This window comes from Zalophus californianus, chromosome 12 (genome assembly GCF_009762305.2).
Source record: "Zalophus californianus isolate mZalCal1 chromosome 12, mZalCal1.pri.v2, whole genome shotgun sequence".
NCBI lineage: Eukaryota > Metazoa > Chordata > Mammalia > Carnivora > Otariidae > Zalophus > Zalophus californianus.
In genome coordinates this window covers 61,272,060-61,291,527 of record NC_045606.1, presented here as the reverse complement: position 1 = coordinate 61,291,527, position 19,468 = coordinate 61,272,060, and positions in this window count along the sequence as shown.

Here is a 19,468-nt window from a genome sequence, read left to right as displayed (position 1 = left end):
AATCTTTTACTATTTGAAATAATGTTCCAGACAATAGCCAGAGTGATACATTTTAAAATGAAAATGAGATCAGACTTCCAATTTGAAGACAGCATTATAAAGTTAGAATTTTTCCTTCAATTCCCTGGAAGTCTTTGTAAAGTAAAAAGAAGAATGAGAAACGTAAACATAGAAACCATAAACATTTTCTTTGTAGTGAGGAAAAAGAAAAATCCCATACATGTTTATCCAGTTCACAGAAAGGAAATAAAAGTTAAATGCACTTATATACCAAACCCTGCATCACAAGAAAAATTTCATCTAGCTTCACACAGAACCCTTACCATTCTTCTACCTCTTATAAAAGCTCCTCTGGGAAAATTGTACATACTTTAAAGATAAGTAATCAGAGATGAATGCTTCCGGTAATGACAGAGTAGCTGGTTTCAGACCAACTGTCCCACTAAAATCACCCAGAAGTGCTCAGGAATATGTTTTTAAAAATATGTATTCGAAGACACTGGAGAACTACAAAGGCAGTGAGGACTTGAAGAAACAAGATCCTGGAGAGAAAGAATTTACAAAGAGGTGAGCTAGGCATTAATTTCAAACTACTTTTTTGATCAAGGAATTTGATGATTCACAAGTGGTTATGAAGAGACAGAGAAGCTGAGCATGGATTTCCTGCCTTCTTACAAGTCTTAAGGGAAATAATTGGAGGAAGAGCCCTAGTAAACACCCGATGATTTTCTTTGAGAGACCTAAACGACCTACATGGCAGGAATGGGGGTGAACCAGAAATAAAACATCACAAAGACTGAAGCCCAGCTTCAAATTAACTCAATATCTGATTGGATTAAAATGATGATATCCTACCCTAATTTCCTACCAGAGGTGAAAAAAACCCTCTCTAGGCCTAGATAACACCATCCAGGGCATCTCCAAAGTGTTTTGTGTTCAATAAAGGAATTTAAATTATGATAAAAAATAATTGATATGTCAGGAAATAAAACCAGATGGTTTCTATCATGAGAAAGAAAGAAAGAAACAGGGCACCTGGGTGGCTCAGTTGTTAAGCGTCTGCCTTTGGCTCAGGTCATGATCCCAGGGTCCTGGGATCGAGTCCCATATCAGGCTCCCCCCTTGGTGGGGAGTCTGCTCCCTCTGCCCCTCCCCCCGCTCATGTGCTCTCTCTCTCTCTCGCAAAAATAAATAAATAAAATCTTTTAAAATTTTTAAAAGGGAAGGAAAGAAAGAAACAGATAACAGCCCCAGAGCCACAGGTGATTCACTATTGGTTTTATCGATATGGTCTTTAAAATAAGTGATTATTGTTGTTCAAGAAATTAGATGACAAGATGGTAGATTTCATTAGAGAATATAAACTGCACAAGAGAAAAATAGAACTTAAAATGCAAAACTGAAATTAAAAACTCAACTGATGTGTCTAACAGCAATATATGCATATATATTAGGTACATATATAGAGAGAGAGCTCTAGATCTATATCTAAAATAAATGGAGATAGAGATGGGGAGGGAGAGAAAAATTAGTTAACCGGCAGTAGATAAGAAGGAAATATCAAAAGTGAAACCTGAAAAAGAAGGAAGGATGGAGTAAGAGACATGTAAGGCATGGCAAAAACATGTAGGATTGCAGTCCTGGAGGGGACATAGAGAACAAATGGGACTGAAGCAATATGTAAGGTAATAGCAGATAGAAATTCTCTACAACAGATGAAAGACATCAAGTCACAGGCTTGAGAAATATTATGAACCCCAAGCAGGAAAATACAAAGAAAAAACACACCTAGATTTATCACAGTAAAACTGCTGAAAAAAAAATATAAACAAAAAAAAAATGTGTTAAAAGTAACTAGACGAAAAAGAAGACATTTCCTTCAAAGAAACAAAATAAGAATGACAGCGTACTTCTTAATTTCCATAATGGAATACAGAAGACAATGGAATGACATCTTCAAGTACTGAAAGAAAGTAACTGCTGAACTTAAATTCTTCCCCAGAAAAAACATCCTTAAAAAAATAAGACAGTTCAGACAATGGAAAACAGAAAATTCATCAGTGGATCTACACTAAACAGAATGCCAAAGACATGGGTGCCTGGGTGGCTCAGTTGGTTAAGCGACTGCCTTCAGCTCAGGTCATGATCCTGGAGTCCCAGGATCGAGTCCTGCATCAGGCTCCCTGCTCAGCGGGGAGTCTGCTTCTCCCTCTGACCCTCTTCCCTCTCGTGCTCTCTATCTCTCATTCTCTCTCTCTCAAATAAATAAATAAAATCTTTAAAAAAAAAAAAAAAGAATGCCAAAGACATAAGGAAAATAATCCCAGATTCATCATGGTAATGCAGAAAAAGATAAAGAACAAAAAAAAAGGTCCATATGAGATTGAATCTAAATATTGATTGTACAAAAATAGTAATTGTTTATAGAGATTGATAGGTATGTAAAATTAAAATATGTAATTCTAGGGTTTTTGCATTAACAGAAGAGTGGTAAAAGTACTAATTTATGTTGCATTTTAATAAGTCAGGATTTGCAGACAACATGATTGTGTGCAGAAAATTTTTTAAAATACAGATAATGTATAATGCTTTATAAATAAATTTAACAAGGTTATTTTATGCAAAAATTAACTGTATTTCTTTAGGCAAGCAAAAGATGGAAAATAAAATTTTTAAATATAATGTCATTTTCAAAAATATCAAAAAGTTAATCACAGAAATAATTTTTTAGAAGATGTTATCTCTTCACAGAAAACTATAAAACATTACTGAAAAATATTTTCTAAAAAACAAATGGATGAACATTAGCATGTTCATTGACTGGGTGGCTTGATAGGAATTTCAGTCAAAAAAATCCTAGCCCCGGTTTTTGACAAGCTGATTCAGGAATTTATAAAGAAAAGTAAAAGGGGGAAAAGAAGCCAAGACAATCCTGGAAAAATAAAAAGAATTATTAAAAGACACTACCAGATATCAAGATACATAATAAAATCACTACAAAGTAAAATCACAATAATGTAATAACAGCACAAAGAGAGACAAATGGAATGAAACACAATGTCCAGACACATAAATATGAACACTTGCTTTATGATGGTTGGTGACTGCAGTAGGCTGAAAAATGCCCCCCTCCCCCCAAAATATCAAGTCTTAATCCCTAAGAATCTGTGAACGTTACTTTTCATGGTAAAGTTTTTGCAGATGTGATTAAGAACACTGAAATGAGGAGATGATCCTGGATCATCCAAATGGGCCCTAAAAGCCATCACAGTGTCCTTATAAGAGACAGGCAAAGGGCAACTACATACACACACACACACACACACACACACACACACAAGGTCATGTGAAGATGCAGGCAAAGACTGCAGGGATATGTCCACAAACAGGAATACTGGAGCAAGGCATGCATTCTCCCTTAGAGCTTCTAGAGGGAGTGCCGCCCTGCCAACACCTAGATCTCAGCCCAGTGATACTGATTTTGAATTTCTGGCCTCCAGAACTGTGAGAGAATAAATTTCTCTCTTGGTGCCCGAACTCACCAAGTTTGTGGGAATTTGTTACGGTAGCCATAGGGAATGAATATGGTGGTACCATGGAACATCGGGGAAAGGATGGTCTTGTCAAAAATGGTGCCAGGTCAACTGAATAGCCATATGGGAAAAAAAAGAATGTAGCCCTTGACTTCACATTATACACAAGCATAAACTTGAGACAAATAAAAAACTTAAATGTAAATGATTTTTAAAAGAACATCAAAAAGATAACATAAGGAAACATATTTATGAACTTGAGATAGACTATGATTTCTTAACTAGAACCTCAATAGAACTAACCATAAGAGAAAAGACTGGTAAGTTGGGCTACATTGACATTAAAGACTTCTGTTCATGAAAAGATTACATCACGAGAATGAATTTGGAAGTCACATAGTGGAAGAAGATATTATCAAATATCTACATAACTCTCAAGAGATGTGTATACAGAAAATATTTTTAAAACACTTCCAAATCAATACAAAAAAGACTGCCAACTCAATAGAAAAATAGACAAGAGATTTGAGGAGGCACTTGACAAAAGAGAACATCCAGTAACGTCTTAGTAAACCTATAAGATGCTCAATGTCATTATTTAACAGAGAAGTAAATATTAAAACCATAATGAAATATACGCTTACATATCCACAAGAATAACTAAAATTTAAGAGATTGATAGTACCCCCTGTTGGTGAGGAAACAAAGCAATTTTAAATTTCATATAGTGCTGGGGGAAGCATAAAGTTATACAATAAGGATCTCTGGAAAAGCATTTGGCAGCATCTCCTAAAGCTTAACATATACATACCTTATGACCAGTGGTCTGGGCACTGTGGTCCAGCCATGTTGACACATTAAATTAATCATCACAGTTCCTAACTGTAAAAAATCCTAACATTTTTAGACTAAATATGTATTAGTTGTCAAATATTATTTGCATTAATCTGTTACTGAATTCTGTTTACTACTTTGTACCCCAATATTCAAAAAAAAGATTGGTATATAATTTTCACTTTTATCTGTGACAGACTTGATATTAAAACTTTTCACATCAGAAAATAAATGTGGAAGACTTTCTCATTTCCTATTCTATGCTCTAGAAGTTTAAACAACATTGGAGTTGCAAGTTCATCAAAGATACGGTCAACTATTTCCATGAACTCATCTGGGTCTGCAGCCTTTTGTGGGAACTGACAGTACCTCTTTGGGAAATTTCTCTATTTCTTCTATTGTACTTGGGCTATATATTTTTTAACTCCTTCTAGGATTGGTTTTGTTCCTTCGTATTTTCCTGGAATATCAACCAATTTCATATAACTGCTCAAATGTAGTTCCATAATATTGAGCAAAAATCGTGTTTTTCTGATTCTTTTAATTCCCCCTGGTTTTGCAATTAGTTTTACCTTATCTTTTCTAACATGTGATTTTACGTTTTCCTTTTTTAAAAAATAGATTATGTAACAGTTTATCTATTTCTCTAATTTTTCAAATAACAAACCCATGGGTTTAGTTAGGGTTTCCAAAGATTTTTGTTTTCCAATTTATTGATTTCTGCTTTTAACTCTTTTTTTCTGCTTTTCTTGGGTTTTATTGTTTCCTAACTTTTGAAACAATGTTTAATTCATTTGTTTTCATCATTTATTTTTTGTGACCATGAATTTTTTTCAGAATTTTTTTAATCAATTAAATTTTTAATGTAGTGTTCCATGATTCATTGTTTGCGTATAACACCCAGTGCTCCATGCAATACGTGCCCTCCTTAATACCCATCACTGGGCTAACCCATCCCCCACCCCCTCCCCTCTTAAAACCCTTCAAATTCTTTTAAAATATTATTGGATTGTAGCATTTAAAAATAAATACACATATGCAAAGTTATCTAAGAAAGGACATGAAACCCATGTTCTGTTTTCAAGGCTACTGGAAATATACAAAAGGTGGATGATTACTGACTCCCCATTACTCTTTGGAAATATGGCTAAATCATATAATGACAATATAGCTTATGGTTAAGAATCTGAGCTGTGTCTTGCAGCTCTGGGTGAAAATCATGAACCTAACTACCAACCTGCTATGTGATATTTGGGAGGTGATTTATCCTATCACGGCTTCTGTGTTCCCATCTGAAAAAAAGCAAGGATTTAAAAACAAAATTTAAAAGGTCCCTACTGTATAAGGTGTTGGGAGGATAAAAGGTAAAAATCTTTATGAAACTTAGAACAGTGTTTTAATATGTGAATTCAATTAATCTGTTTGTTTAGTGAAATAAATGAGTATGATTACTTCCAGTTTACTTCAGAAGGATCATGGCATACCAGTATTTATTCTACAGATGTCTGGACAAGGATGCCTGGTTGACACCAGTGACTGAAACTGTGCCTTTTCATTCACTATTTCCAAGGCTCCAGTGGCTCTCAATGACCCTTAGAATAAAGTGTGTGGTTCCAGTGGCTATAGGTACTCTCTGTTGGCCTGAGGACAGAGTCTACACTCCTCTGAGTGCAACTCCGCACACTTGGGTCACTAGCCGCATCCGCCCACCACGCCTTCCCACCATAACAAAACTCATCTAGTTCCTCAAAACAAAGCCATGTTCCGTCACCCCTGTGCTGCTGCTTCTGTCCCAGAGTTTCTCAACCCAGCACTACTGACATTCTGGGGGCTGAATAATTCCTTGTTGTGGAGGTGGTCCTGTGTGTTGTCAGATGTTTAGCAGCATTCCTGGGGCTCTACTCACTGGATGCCAGTACCACCTGGCATTTGTAACAATCAAAAATGTCTACAGACATTGCCAAAAGTCCCCTGTGGGGCAAAATCTAGGGCCCCCTGGTTAGGAACCCACTGCTCTATGGAGAATGCTTTTACCCCCATTTACCTGGCTAACTTCAACTCACCCTTAAGATTTCTGGTTAAATGTCACTGCTGTGTCCCCAGTGTCAACACCACTGCTGTATTCCAACACACAGGTGATCAAGCAAACAGCAGCGGTGTTCGGTGCGCACAGGGGCGAGAACGGAAGGACTGCACAGGTGGCCGTGAAGTGTGGCCGCATTAACAGGTAGCAGGTTGGATGGGAGGGGGAAGGTTAGATAGGACACTGGACGGCTTTTCGGGGAAATGACTGGGTTACACGGCTATAATGAAGGAGGAGTGGCTACAAAAAGAAGAGTAGATTGGGGTGCCACAGGAGGGAGGGAAGGAATGGGTTCAGACTTTGAAATGGTAGGCTGAGGAGCCTGTGGGGCAGCCCAGGGGGGACGCTCGAGAGAGGAGAAGAGGAAGCAGTTGCCGTACCTTCTTTCTTGCCCGGAGTTAAAGCTGTGCCTTCAGGGAGGCCATCCAAAGTTCTGGTGGTGCCCGCAAACTCCCTCTCCCGCCGCCCCACTCACCGCCATTTCACACCAAACACGCACGCACGCGCGCGCACACACACTTGTTCCCTCTGCTTCGACATCACGCGTGCAAAAGCTGCTGCCGGAAGAAAGAATTTTTTTAAATGGGGTGGGGAGAAGGGGAGAAGACGGAGAGAGAAGTGCGAGACTGAGCAGGACAGTGGCGGAGCAGAGAAGCCACCTTCAGACCTTGCCTCCTCAGCTAGGACCTGTGGAGCTCCTAAAGAAAGCACTGTAATCCGAACAGCTGGCGCCATCTAGTGGCTGACACTTATAACGAGTGGCACTATGATCTGCTGTGAGGACCAGAGCCGGCACAGGGAGAGGGGAGGAGAGAGGGAGTTCGGAAAGCAAGGGAAGGAGAGTGGTGATGATTGAAAAGGCACATACAAGCTGTTCTTCTGGGACCCAGGAATCATACATCCAGCTTGGAACAGGGCACCATTCAGGCTGCCCGTTGGCGGGCCTCCATCCACAGCAGCTCCTCTCCTGGGAGGCTGGCTTCTCAGAGCCACCTCATTCCCCTACAGTCCTCTCCAGATCCCTGGCCCCTTTTCTTTGCCTGACCAGAAGATCCTCACGTCTGGTTGATGTCATCCCTTGCTGACGTTTTCCTCCTAATTATTAGCGGTCTTTATTACTAGTGCCTGGATACAGTATTTCTTATTTGGAAATCCAACAAGCTTTTAATTAGAGAAGCAACAGGAAGAGATATTAAGCTGTATTAATTCATCTGAAAACCCAGCACAGTTAAAAGAAAGACGATCTCATAGATAACAGCACTATTGAAAATTACAGGAACAGCTTCCAGTAAATAACTAAATGGAAAATCCCAGAGAGGGTCAATTGTTGTTAGTTAATATTTGTAGCAAAGTACAGCACTTAATAATGTGGCTGTTTCTTATCCTTATGGGAGGCAAATAACAAGAATTGGGATTTCCACTTTAGATTGTAATTCTGGCTCATTTTTAAAGGCCCCAGATTTTGCAATAATGAATCCAGTGAAAGTTTGTCTTAGAAATAATCCCTTCACCATCAGCTCTCGGAAAAAGGGTCTCTAAAAACGCTTTTCTTTCCAAAAAAATTTCACAAAATGACCTTAGATCAGGTCATAAGATAGACCCTGAAATAGCTTGCAAAAAATAGCCACAATTACTCCCCTCCCTGCATTTACTTCTTTAATCTGGCCTGGATTTGACTTGTTTTTTGGGTTTTTTTTTTTTTTTCCTAATAAAATGTAGTAGAAAACACTTACCAATTCTGAGCCTGGAACTCAAGAGGCCTTGCATACTTCAGCGCAGTCTCTTGGAACCCTGCCAGCTGCCAACAACCCCAAGCAAACCACCCCAAACCTGCCTGGTGGAACATGCAAGAACATACGGAGCAGAGACGCCATTGTAACAAGGCACCGAGACAAGGAAAAGAGCCCAACCAAATGAGCAAAGCCATCCACAGACGCATGAGAGGACCCAGCAGAAACCGCAAGAACCACCCAGCTGATCCCAGCCCAAATTGCTGGTCTTCAGAATCATGAGCTAAATAAAATCTAAGTTTTGGGGTGGTTTGTGATACCGCAATAGATAACTGATATAAACATTATAGCTAAATTGCATATAGAAAATATATTTTTTTCCTGTATAGGAAACATCATACAAAAAAAAAAAAAAGAGAGAGGTGCAGGGAGTACATTTGAGGGATAAGCCAGATGGAATTAAGGACGTTGGTCCTTCTCACGTTGCCAGTCAGAGGACCCTTGATTTCCTTCTGGACTATCTAATCCTGACTGAAACCAACTCTGTTCCATCATTAGTACATTCTATTTAAGCAGAGATGAAATTTTAATAAACTGCGATTCCTGTTGTTACCACACTTGCCTAAGTCCTCATTTATTTCACACCTAATGTGTTGTAACAGCTGATTTTTCTTACTCTAAATTTATTTCTACTCCAATTTATATTGTTGTCTATAATCAGACCAAGTGCTTTTTAATGTCTTTTTCTAGATGTTGCTCCCCTGTTCAAAATGCTTCAAAATCTTTCTGTTTCCTATTGCATAAAAAGATCTCTGAAAACAAAAGTAGCAAAATAAATTTTTTTAAATTGAAAAAAATGATAAATTGGACTTTATAAAATTTTTAAAAGTCTGTTCTTCTAATGATGCTAAGAAAATGAAAACAAGCCTCAGACTAGGAGAAAATATTTGTAAAACACATAAATGGTGAAGAATTTGTATGAAGATTTTTTTCAAAACCTCTCAGAACCCAATAAGAAGGAAACAAATAACCCAATTGTTTTTGAAAAATGGGTTATATAAGCAGACATTTAACCAAAGGAATGACATGAGTGGCAAATAAACACATGAAAAAACATTCATCAGCATAATTCATTAGAAGAATACAGATTAAAACTGCAAGGGATAGCACTACCAGCCTATTAGAAAGGCTTTAAAAAAAAAAAAAAACCATCAATATCAGGTCCTGGTGAGGATACAGAGCAATTGGAACTCTCATCTGTTACTGCTGGCTATGCAAAATGGCACAGAGCCCTTGGAAAACAGTTTGACGATTTCTTAACAAAGGGTAGGGAGAATTATGACCTAGCCTTCAGCATATTTGCACCTTAAAATTGTACACAGCCTTTTAAAATAGCTAATCACAAAAGCTAAAGTGAAATATAAAAAAAAATGCTGAAGACAGATTAAGTATAAAAGATAAACTCTATGATAGTACTTATTTACATAAAACAAGTACAGCTTAAGTTGGATAAAGTTAAGAAAAACTAAACTTCTACTATTTACATTTATTATTAGTAATAGTAGTTAAGCCTGAACTTACAGATCCTCCCAAATATGTCTGATCAAATGTATTCAAAGCTAGTTACATCCCTCTGTGTTCACGATCCTTCCCCAGCCCTAAGTAAGCATAATCTCCTTTATGTCTCCATAGATTTCCCTGTTCTGGATATTTCATATGAATGGAGCCAGGTAATCTGGGGCCTTTTGTGATTGGCTTCTTTCAGTTAGCGTGATGTTTTCAAGGTCCATCCACGTTGTAGCATGTATCAGTACTTCATTCCTTTATAGGGCCAAATAAGATCCCATTGTATGGCTCTACCACATTTTGTTTACCTGTTCATCAGTTGATGGACATTTGGGTGGTTTCCGTCTTTGGCTGTTGTAAATAATGCTGCTAGAAACAATCACGTATATGGCTTTTTTAATCTTTATTCTTTCTCAGTATAGAAATTTATAGTTATAAATTCTCCTCTAAGCCTTGCTTTAGCTGCATAATATAAGTTTTTGGTATGTTGTATCTTCGTGTTCATTCATCTCGAAGTAGTTTCTGACTTTTTTGATTTCTTCTTTGACCTATAGGTTATTTGGGAGTATTCTGTCAACTTTCTACAAATCTGTGAGTTTCCCAGTTGTTTTCCTGCTATTGATTCCTGATTTCATTCCACCATGGCTGGAGAGCACACTGTACTATTTCTATCATTTTACATGTATTGAGGCTTATTTTATGGCCAAGCAGATGGTCCGTCCTGTGCACTTGACAAGAATGCATATTCTCCTGTGGGGTGGAGGGTTCTATACATGTTTGGTCTAGTTTGGTTTATCCGTTGTTCGAGGCTTCCATTTCCTTATTGATCTTCTGTCTAGTTGATCTGTCCATTATTGAAAGTAGGGGTATTGACATCTCCAACTATTGCTATTGAACTCTCTCTCTCTGCATTTCGGTCAGTATTACTTCCTGCACTTCAGCGCTCTACTATTAGATGCGTATCTTCCTGATTGATGGACGCTTTATCATGATAAAATCTTTATGTGTATGTGGCCTGATATCAGTATAGCCGCGCCAGCTTTGCTGTGGTAGCTGTTCACATGATGTCCCTTTGCTCATCCTTTTCCTTCCCATCTAGTTGCTGCCTAGAATCTAGCGTGTCTCCTGGAGGCAGAATAGAGCTAGATCATGTTTTTTAATCCAATCTGACAATCTCTGCCTCTTGATGGAATTGTTTATTCTAACTTTTTTATTGTAAGATAAATAGGGATATAGAAATGATACAAAAATGTATAAATTATAAAGTAAAAACCCACATTGCCAGCACCCAGAGCTTTCCTTAGCTGCTTCAGAAGCCCCCCATGTGGCATTCCAATCACAGTCTTGTCCCTGCCCCCAAATTAATGACTACCCTGACTTCTATAGTAGTCGTTTCCCTGACTTCTTTAAAGTTTTATTACACCAATGTATAGCCATAGATACTATAGTTTAGCCTCTCCTGTTTCTTTTTATCTGGTAAGTTTCTTCTTGAAAGCTATATGGTATGGTCCAAGCTGGCCTCTCTGAAATGAGGATGGAAACAGGATTCAACCTTATTAAGAAGGTCTAGGAAGTCAAGAATCAGAGAATCAAACATCCTGCAGGACCACAAAAGCTAAATGTCTGCCGCGCGTATCCTAAATCCTATTTGAACAGAGGCAGAAAGTCAAAACATGGCAGGACATAAGATTCAGGCCATGAAAGAATCAAAGAAATGGGGGACATGAGATTCTTGGTCCCCTCCTGCCCCCTGCTGTCTGTCTGAGATAATGCCTGTTGCCATCCGGGAGCACCAGCTGGAAATGGGGTCTGGAGGCTGGAGCACATGGGTTCTACCCTCCCCCACAAAACACAAACATATTTCCTAAGCTTCAGTGGCAGAGGTCAGGAAAATAGCCACCGAGCTGAGACCTAAGATAGAGCCACCAAGCTGAGACCTAAGATAGACCTGTGCTAGGAGACAGGAACCGTAAGGGCAGGAGGCTGAGTCCGGGGCCACCGTGCATGACTGATGGCATTGGAGAGCAGAGCACAGCATTTCCAAGAATCAGATTGTCCATCAGCCTTTTATCGAATCCCAAAAACTGGTAAATGTGGGTCAGGGATTACTAATCCCCAAGACCATCTCCTGGTTCCCAAAACGATGCCCACAGGAAGTAAGCTGCTGACGCACAGCAGCACCTGGCGGAGGAGCATCCTCCCAGAGCTTGCTCTCCAAAGTAGCTATGGAAGGCAAGGCATGAGGGAAATCCCAGAGTGAAGCTGAGGGCAGCTGGGAATGGTAAATGGCGGGTCGGGAGAGGAGGTCAGGGAGAGAACCACAAGAATCTGGGAACACCATCCTTTCCAGAAGAGCTGAGAACATGTGCTGCCTGCAGTGGATCTGGACAGCTATTTTCAGCTGAGCCAGCCTGCCCAAGTACCACTATCTCCTGAACCTGGTCTGGGCCATTCAACACTGTGAAGGCACTGGAATGAGGTGAAAACCCCAAAGAGCTTCCTGGGAGGTGGGGAAAGGACTTACATGATCAACTCTAACAACCAAATGAGGAAAAGTTCCAGATGTTCCAGAAACATCCCTGGCACTTGATGGTGCTGCCCAGGAAGGTATGTCGTACTCAGCCCTCTGGGCAGCAATGTGTTGCCCTGCGTCCAGGTCCTAGTGCCACCATCAGAGACAGGGCCCCGGAGGAGCTGGCCCTAGAACAATCCTTCAGCATGTGCTAATAAGAAAAACGCAGCTTAACAGAATCAGCTTTAGAAAATCAACTCAACAGAGCCAGGAAGCTACTCTTGATATTTCTCAGTGTTGGATGGTATTAGGTAACCTGAAGAAGTGTGGAGCAGCATCCTTCTTCAGAAAGACTGGAGAGTTTTCAAGGAAGGAAATAAACCCACTCTCAAAGTCTACTTTGGAAGTTTCAGGGGGCATTTTTGATCATCACAACAATGAGAGCTGGAGTGCAATCGGCATCTATCGGGCAGGGGCCAAGAACAGTGGACATCCTGCGATATACAGGGCAGGTCCATACACTGAACCACTGCCCCGCACCCTGCACTGTTCTCCAACACCCTAACAGACCTTTGTGTAGGCAAAACATGCAGGGCTTTACTTAAAACCTGGGCCAAAAGAGGTTGACATTTAAACCTGGACTGAGAACACAACTCGTGTTTATACTTAAATGAAAAGTATTAGGGACATAGTTTTAAAATACGTTGCATTTCCCAGGAAAGTAACTGCTTTGTTAATCAAGGGAGGATTAAACCCTTGTCAAAAACTCTACTGAGATTGGGGCGCCTGGGTGGCTCAGTCAGTTAAGCATCTGACCCTTGATTTCAGCTCAGGTCATGATCTCAGGGTCCTGGGATGGAGCCCCGAGTCAGGCTCCATGCTCTGCTGGGAATCCACTTGAGGATTTCTCTCCCTCTGCCGCTTCCCCTGCTTGTGCATGTCAAGCACACAATCTCTCTCTCTAAAACAGAACAAAACAAAACAAAACAAACCCTACTGAGATGTGTTCCTAATCTTAAATAATCTTGCAACGGCTGTATTTGTGGTGATAAGATGCACAGGGACAAGAATCTATTTCTGTATGTCTGCTAGGGTTGTCAGCTGAGGGCAGTTACTTATTGAATATACATCATTACACTATAACGCCCCTTTCTTTCTCCTTATAAAGCAGTTAGACCATTATATTGCTTCTTAAAAATTTAAGTAAATATATATGCATATACATATAGACACATACATACTATGAATTTCATTTTAGGAAAGTAAAATGCACGCATCAATCATAATGCGCTCATTATGCTGCAGAAATCAACAACGCTGTGTTAATCTCTGTGATTTAAAACAACTAAGGTTTATTTCCGGCACAAATGGCACGTCCACATTGATCTTTGCTCCAACAGAGGGAATAAGAACATGACAAATCTCATGGGCGCCTGGGTGGCTCAGTTGGTTAAGCGACTGCCTTCGGCTCAGATCGTGATCCTGGAGTCCCGGGATCGAGTCCCACATCGGGCTCCCTGCTCGGCGGGGAGTCTGCTTCTCCCTCTGACCCTCTTCCCTCTCGTGCTCTCTATCTCTCATTCTCTCTCTCTCAAATAAATAAATAAAATCTTAAAAAAAAAAAGAACATGACAAATCTCACATGGCTCTTGAAATCTTCAGTAGCAAAGGGGCCTGGCTCACTTGTGTTCACGGGTCCTTGGCTAGTGTGTGTCACGTGGCCATGCCTGACTTCAAGGACTGGGGTGAAAGCCATCCAATTTCTTCCCCATAAAGAGAAGGATCAAAATATTTAGGAAAGCCCTAATAGCCACCCAAAGTGTGATGAGAAAAGAATGTTAGATTTCATAGGATTAGTAACTGCTGCATTAGGAAGATCCTGTCCCATGCAAATTATAAAAGAAAAAAAAAAAAAACACAAAACGGCTCTAAGGTCAGTCTGCCATCCCAGCAGTCATGAGAACTTTGTGGAAGAGGTGAGATTTGAAAGGCGGGTGCCTTTTGATTATTGGGAACTGAAGAGAATATTTCAAAAGCAGACTGGGTGGAAGATGGGAGCTGCAGAAAGAAATATGTCGAGCCCTACTCTGTACAGGCAGGAGTGGGACGCGCTATGTGAGATTTCTCTGTAGAAGCCATTTGCCCTAAGTCACTTGCACTTCGAGATTCCAGTGCAGGCCAGAGGTTTCTTTAAATTCCCCAGGCAGCCACTGAACAAGAGAAGAGGCTGAGCAAGGGCACTGTGCTGGAAAGTGCATGGGGCTTGTCAAATGGAGAGAGGACTGTAGCCTGGCCTTTGGGGGTCATGAGTAAGGCAAGCAAGTAGGGATTAAAAAGTGTCCTGGAAGTCACTTATCTCCACAAATGTCCCTGGTTAACTCCTGTGCAGTAGAATTTGTTTTGTGCCCATCAGGCACAGAAAGATGATTAAAAGCACACTCCTGCCTGGGAGAGTTTCCAGGCCAATAGGAGGTTTTAGCTCCTAAGGCTACAGGTCTTGGGAAGGCTTATTAGATCAAAGGACAGTGCAGCCCCAGGGCATTGGCATGAAGAATGAGCTGATAGCCATGCAGGATGAGTAGAGCCTGGGCTCCCAGAGGGGCCCACTAGCCTTGGTGCCATTTGTCAGGTGACCACCAGTGGTGATCACTACCAGCAATGGCAGAGACTTGCCTCCTACTGGTTCACACCATCCCTGGTCCTCTAGAGGGACTCTGGGCTCTGAATCCAGAGACTAAATGAAATACTTCAGTGCCTTAAATGTGGAAAGTCTAGAGAATATTCCAAGATCCCAAATACAGCGTTTGTTTGGAAGTGTTTGAAAATGCTTGGTGGTCAATGCCACGGTTTCAAATAACCAACCACAGCGGGAGTTGACACTGACTGAGACGGGAACCATTATTAAAAAAAAAAAAAAAAAAATAGGATGTAAAGAATTAGAACATCTGTCCCCATGGATAAGTTTTTGGAAAATTGTAGGAAAGAAACTTGGTGACTTTAACTAGCTAGCGTGAACCTACCTGAACTTATCTAATTGTCCATCATTTGTCTTCTCGTCTCTTTCCCTCCCACTGGAGTGTACGAGCTAGTGATCACAAGACTTTGCCGTATTTGCCGCTGTGTGCCCAATGCCTGGAAGAGTGCCCAGTTCAGAGAAGGCACTCGGTCAGTATGTGTTTGTGGAATGAACGGTCATCTCTAACGTGCTCAAATCTAACCGAACCTTCCAAGCACATTTTCCTGACCCTGAGAATAGACATCATCTTTCCTGAACCTCTTCTATGGCACATGTTTTTGTTTGGATTCTATAGAAGCAGAGCCTGGAGAACCTGGAGCAAGTAACTTATCGAGGGGGTACCCTCTGGAGAAACTGTAGGGGAATGAGGAAAGCCAGGAGGGGCAGAGGGAGGGGCTGGGCAGAGATGTCTTTTCAGATGAATCAGCCCCCTCCTGCCCCTGCAGGGAGCTCTAATGTGTACACCGCACCACACAGCTTGTCCCACCCAGAGGCAAGGGGCCCGGCTATCACACCCCTCCATCAGTCGGTCGCTGCCACAGGCCACGCCAGAGGGAAGTGTGGAGGGAGGGTGGTGCTACCCCTCAGGCATCCCTCAGGGATCATCTGGGGAAGGGGGCAGGTGGGCGCCATTAGCAGCCCACACCTGCAGCAGCTGGACCTGGGTGGGCAGAATAGCACCTACCAGGGCACAGCCCCCCGTGTGCCTTCCTTCAGCAGATTCATTAACTTCCTCACAAACAGCAAGCTCCTTGCGATCAGAGTCCTTATCTCTTTCACCTTCGTGTCCTTGAGGGAGGACATAGCAAACACCTCAGTGGAAATCTGAGGAACGAATGAATGAGTAAATGAGTGTATTCATGTTTACGACTGAGTATGAAAATCCTTAAGCCCGTATTCACTTCCTAAATGACACCAAACATATGTTTCTTATATTTATGTGGTCTTCAGAAATAAACTTTCTGTATGATCAAGAAAAAAAAAAAAAAAGTAAGCTAATGCTTCACAACCGAAAATGCAAAGGGTAAAACCCACTGCCAAATCCTCTCTGGGCCACATTCTCTCCACGGGCGATTTCAGATATAAGTTTTTCCCCCCAGATGTTAATTATAGTAAAGATTTTAACTTGCTCTTGCCCCTCATTATCTCATTTATGAGTCATTGTGTGGAAACCAGCCTGGTTGGCTGAGATACCAGCGCGGGGCAGGGCTCCTGCAATTTTCAGAAGGGAGTACCTCTGCCTTGTTGAGAACCAAGTGACCAGCAGGGGGCAGTGCAGACCCACGCACTGATTTTCCTCCGGCCATTTTTGGCTGGAAGAGGAATTCGTTCTCAGTGCCTGGGCTTTTTATATTTGCTGCTTGCTGCCTTACCTGCTCATTCCGGTTAAATGACAGGTTGGGTCGTGACCTGTTTTAAGTATTTCTCTGCTCGAGATGCAGATGAATGAGGAGGCAGGGCCACCCACCAGGCCCTCTGCAAATAAGGTAGGCACAGACTTAGTGGTGTTTCTAGAAACAGAAAAAAAGACCAGTGTGGCTAGAATGTCTGGTCAAAAAGGCTAGTGAGCAAACTTCAATTTCAAATACATAGAAAATCTGGATGAATTGTGAGATATATATATATGTGTGTATATATATATATATATATATATGTATATATATATATATAATTTAGAAATCTAGCAGAACTGATGCAAGAAAAGGAACTCTCCAGGTGTTGGAAACAAGGAGAGACTTAAAAGATAAAGTGATGAGTGCAGCAAGTCAGGGGGAGGGTCATGATGTTTGAGAAGCAGAGCCCAGGACACCTACCTTCTGCACTCTCTGTGCTTCTGTGTTGCCTGCTTTGTGGGCCATGGCCCAGTCTTGGATCCTGGTGTTGCTGGGGGACTCAGTGCAGCCTGGGTCACACTCCTTCAGCCTTTCCAACGGTTCTGTGAGCCTTTAATGCTCCCTATTAAAACTCCTCATACTTAGAATACCCACAATAGCTTCTCTTTCCTGACTCCTGACTGATAGTCAGTGACATTACAGTAACAGAACTCTTCGAGTCTCCTTCCTAGTCTGCCCACCTGTCCTCATCGCCATGAATGGCACCCCCATCCCAGCCATTGCTTAAGCCAAGAACCTGATCATCGTCTTTCCCTTATCATGCCCAACCCAAAAGCAATTCCTGCTGGTTTGAGCTCCAGATGCTCCCAATCCAGTCGTTTCTTACCATGTCCACTGCTACAGCTCCACTCCAAGCTAAAAGATCATCCTTCTCATCTGGACAATGGCAGCAGCCTCCGGATCAGCCCACAGCCCGTTCTCTACAAAGCGGCCAGAGTGATTTGAACTGCACAGCCTAACTCTCCAGCTTAAAACTCTCCCAGGGCTTTCCATTGCACTTGAGAAATATTCCAGATTTTTTTTATCATGGCCTATAAGATGCTACTTGACCTGGTCACTGCCTGCTTCTCAAACATCATGACCCTCCCCCTGACTTGCTGCACTCATCACTTTATCCTTTAAATCTCCCCTTATTTCCATCACCTGGAGATTTCCTTTTCTTGCATTAGTTCTGCTAGATTTCTAAATATATATCTCACAGTTCATCCAGAATTTCTATGTATTTGAAATTGAAGTTTGCTTACCAGCCTTTTTGACCAGACGTTCTAGCCACACTGGTCTTTTTTCTGTTTCTAGAAACACCACTAAGTCTGTGCCTACCCCAGGATCTTTGAACTTTTCAGATCATTACTCTTTTGATCTTTGAATGACCATATCTTTGTCTTTTAGGTCTCAACTCAAGTGTCACCTTCTTGAGAGACCTGTCTGGAGCACCCTATTAAAATCTTCTCTATCCCATTACTCTGTTTTGTTTTATATATAGCACTACCTGAAATCATCTTATTATTTGTTTGCCTATATACTTTTTGCTTTCCTGATTAGAATGTATTCCCTGCAAGAAAAAAATCTTATCCTTCATTCATGGTTTTATCCCAGGCATCTAAAGCACATAGAACTTAATAGACACGCCATTAATATTTCTTGCACAAGTGCTCAAACTCAGTGTGACTTCAGTACAAAATTCTATGAGAAAACATCAGAGAGGCATTTAACCAGATTTGGGATCATGGGAAGCTTTTCAGGAGAAAGTGAAGAAGCCTTCGCTAATACTACTTCTCTGCTTCTAATGGCATTTTTTCCCCTCTCTCTTCATAGCCATTTGTTCATTAATACTCAGGCTCAAGAGAAATACTCTTGGAAAAGTTTGCTTACCAAACCCCTCCTCCAGCTATTACCAGGTGCCTCTAACAGTCAAGATACTATATGTTACAAGAGACTGAGAACCTGATACCATCTCACATGGTGGGTAGTGTTGAACTGACCACGAGGATTTTGGGGATCCAGCTAAAGAGAAGTTAAGTTAGAGATACATTCAGTTTGGGTGATAATTAAATAGCATACTGTTGCTTCATTATATAGTTGGATTATTACTAAGTCATATAAGAATGCTCTTATATTTCATTCATCATTACATCCAAAAACAGAGGACTTGAGATCACCTCATAATATGAAAGTGTCTGGCATTGTGATTAGTTGTGGAGAAACAAAATTTGACACATATGGAGCCAGGCACTAGTCTGTGAATATAATCATCCTATCATCAGATATGTAAAATTTTAAATGGGGGATTCTGTTCTCATTGGTACCGAGTCCAAATTATCAATAATAAAACACATAATTTGATGAATCATGTGACTGAATTATATTTCAATTATCTATACAGAAAATGATAGAAAAATTATTATCCAATAAAGACAGAATCAAAGAGCAAATAACCCACAAAAACAGACAAAAGTGTCATAGAGTAATTAATACAAATATTATATAATTTTTTTGGATTTTGAAATACTTGTGATAGTTCTTTTCTCATTCTAAAAAAAGTCATTTTTACACCTGTTTTAATTTAAATCTTTACTTTTTTATTAAAGGGGGCCCCCTCCCCAAAATTGTATGTGTTTCAGACCCTATAAATCCTAGATCTGCCTTTGTTCAGGTCGGATAAATTGGCCACACAAAGATTTGACTCTCAAGTAGGTCTAGTATCTTGGAACTGTCTGTGGTGCTGGACTTAAAGTTCACTCAGCTCTCTCCATGGTACTTACTGCACAACCACCACCCCACCCCCACCCCCACGCCAATA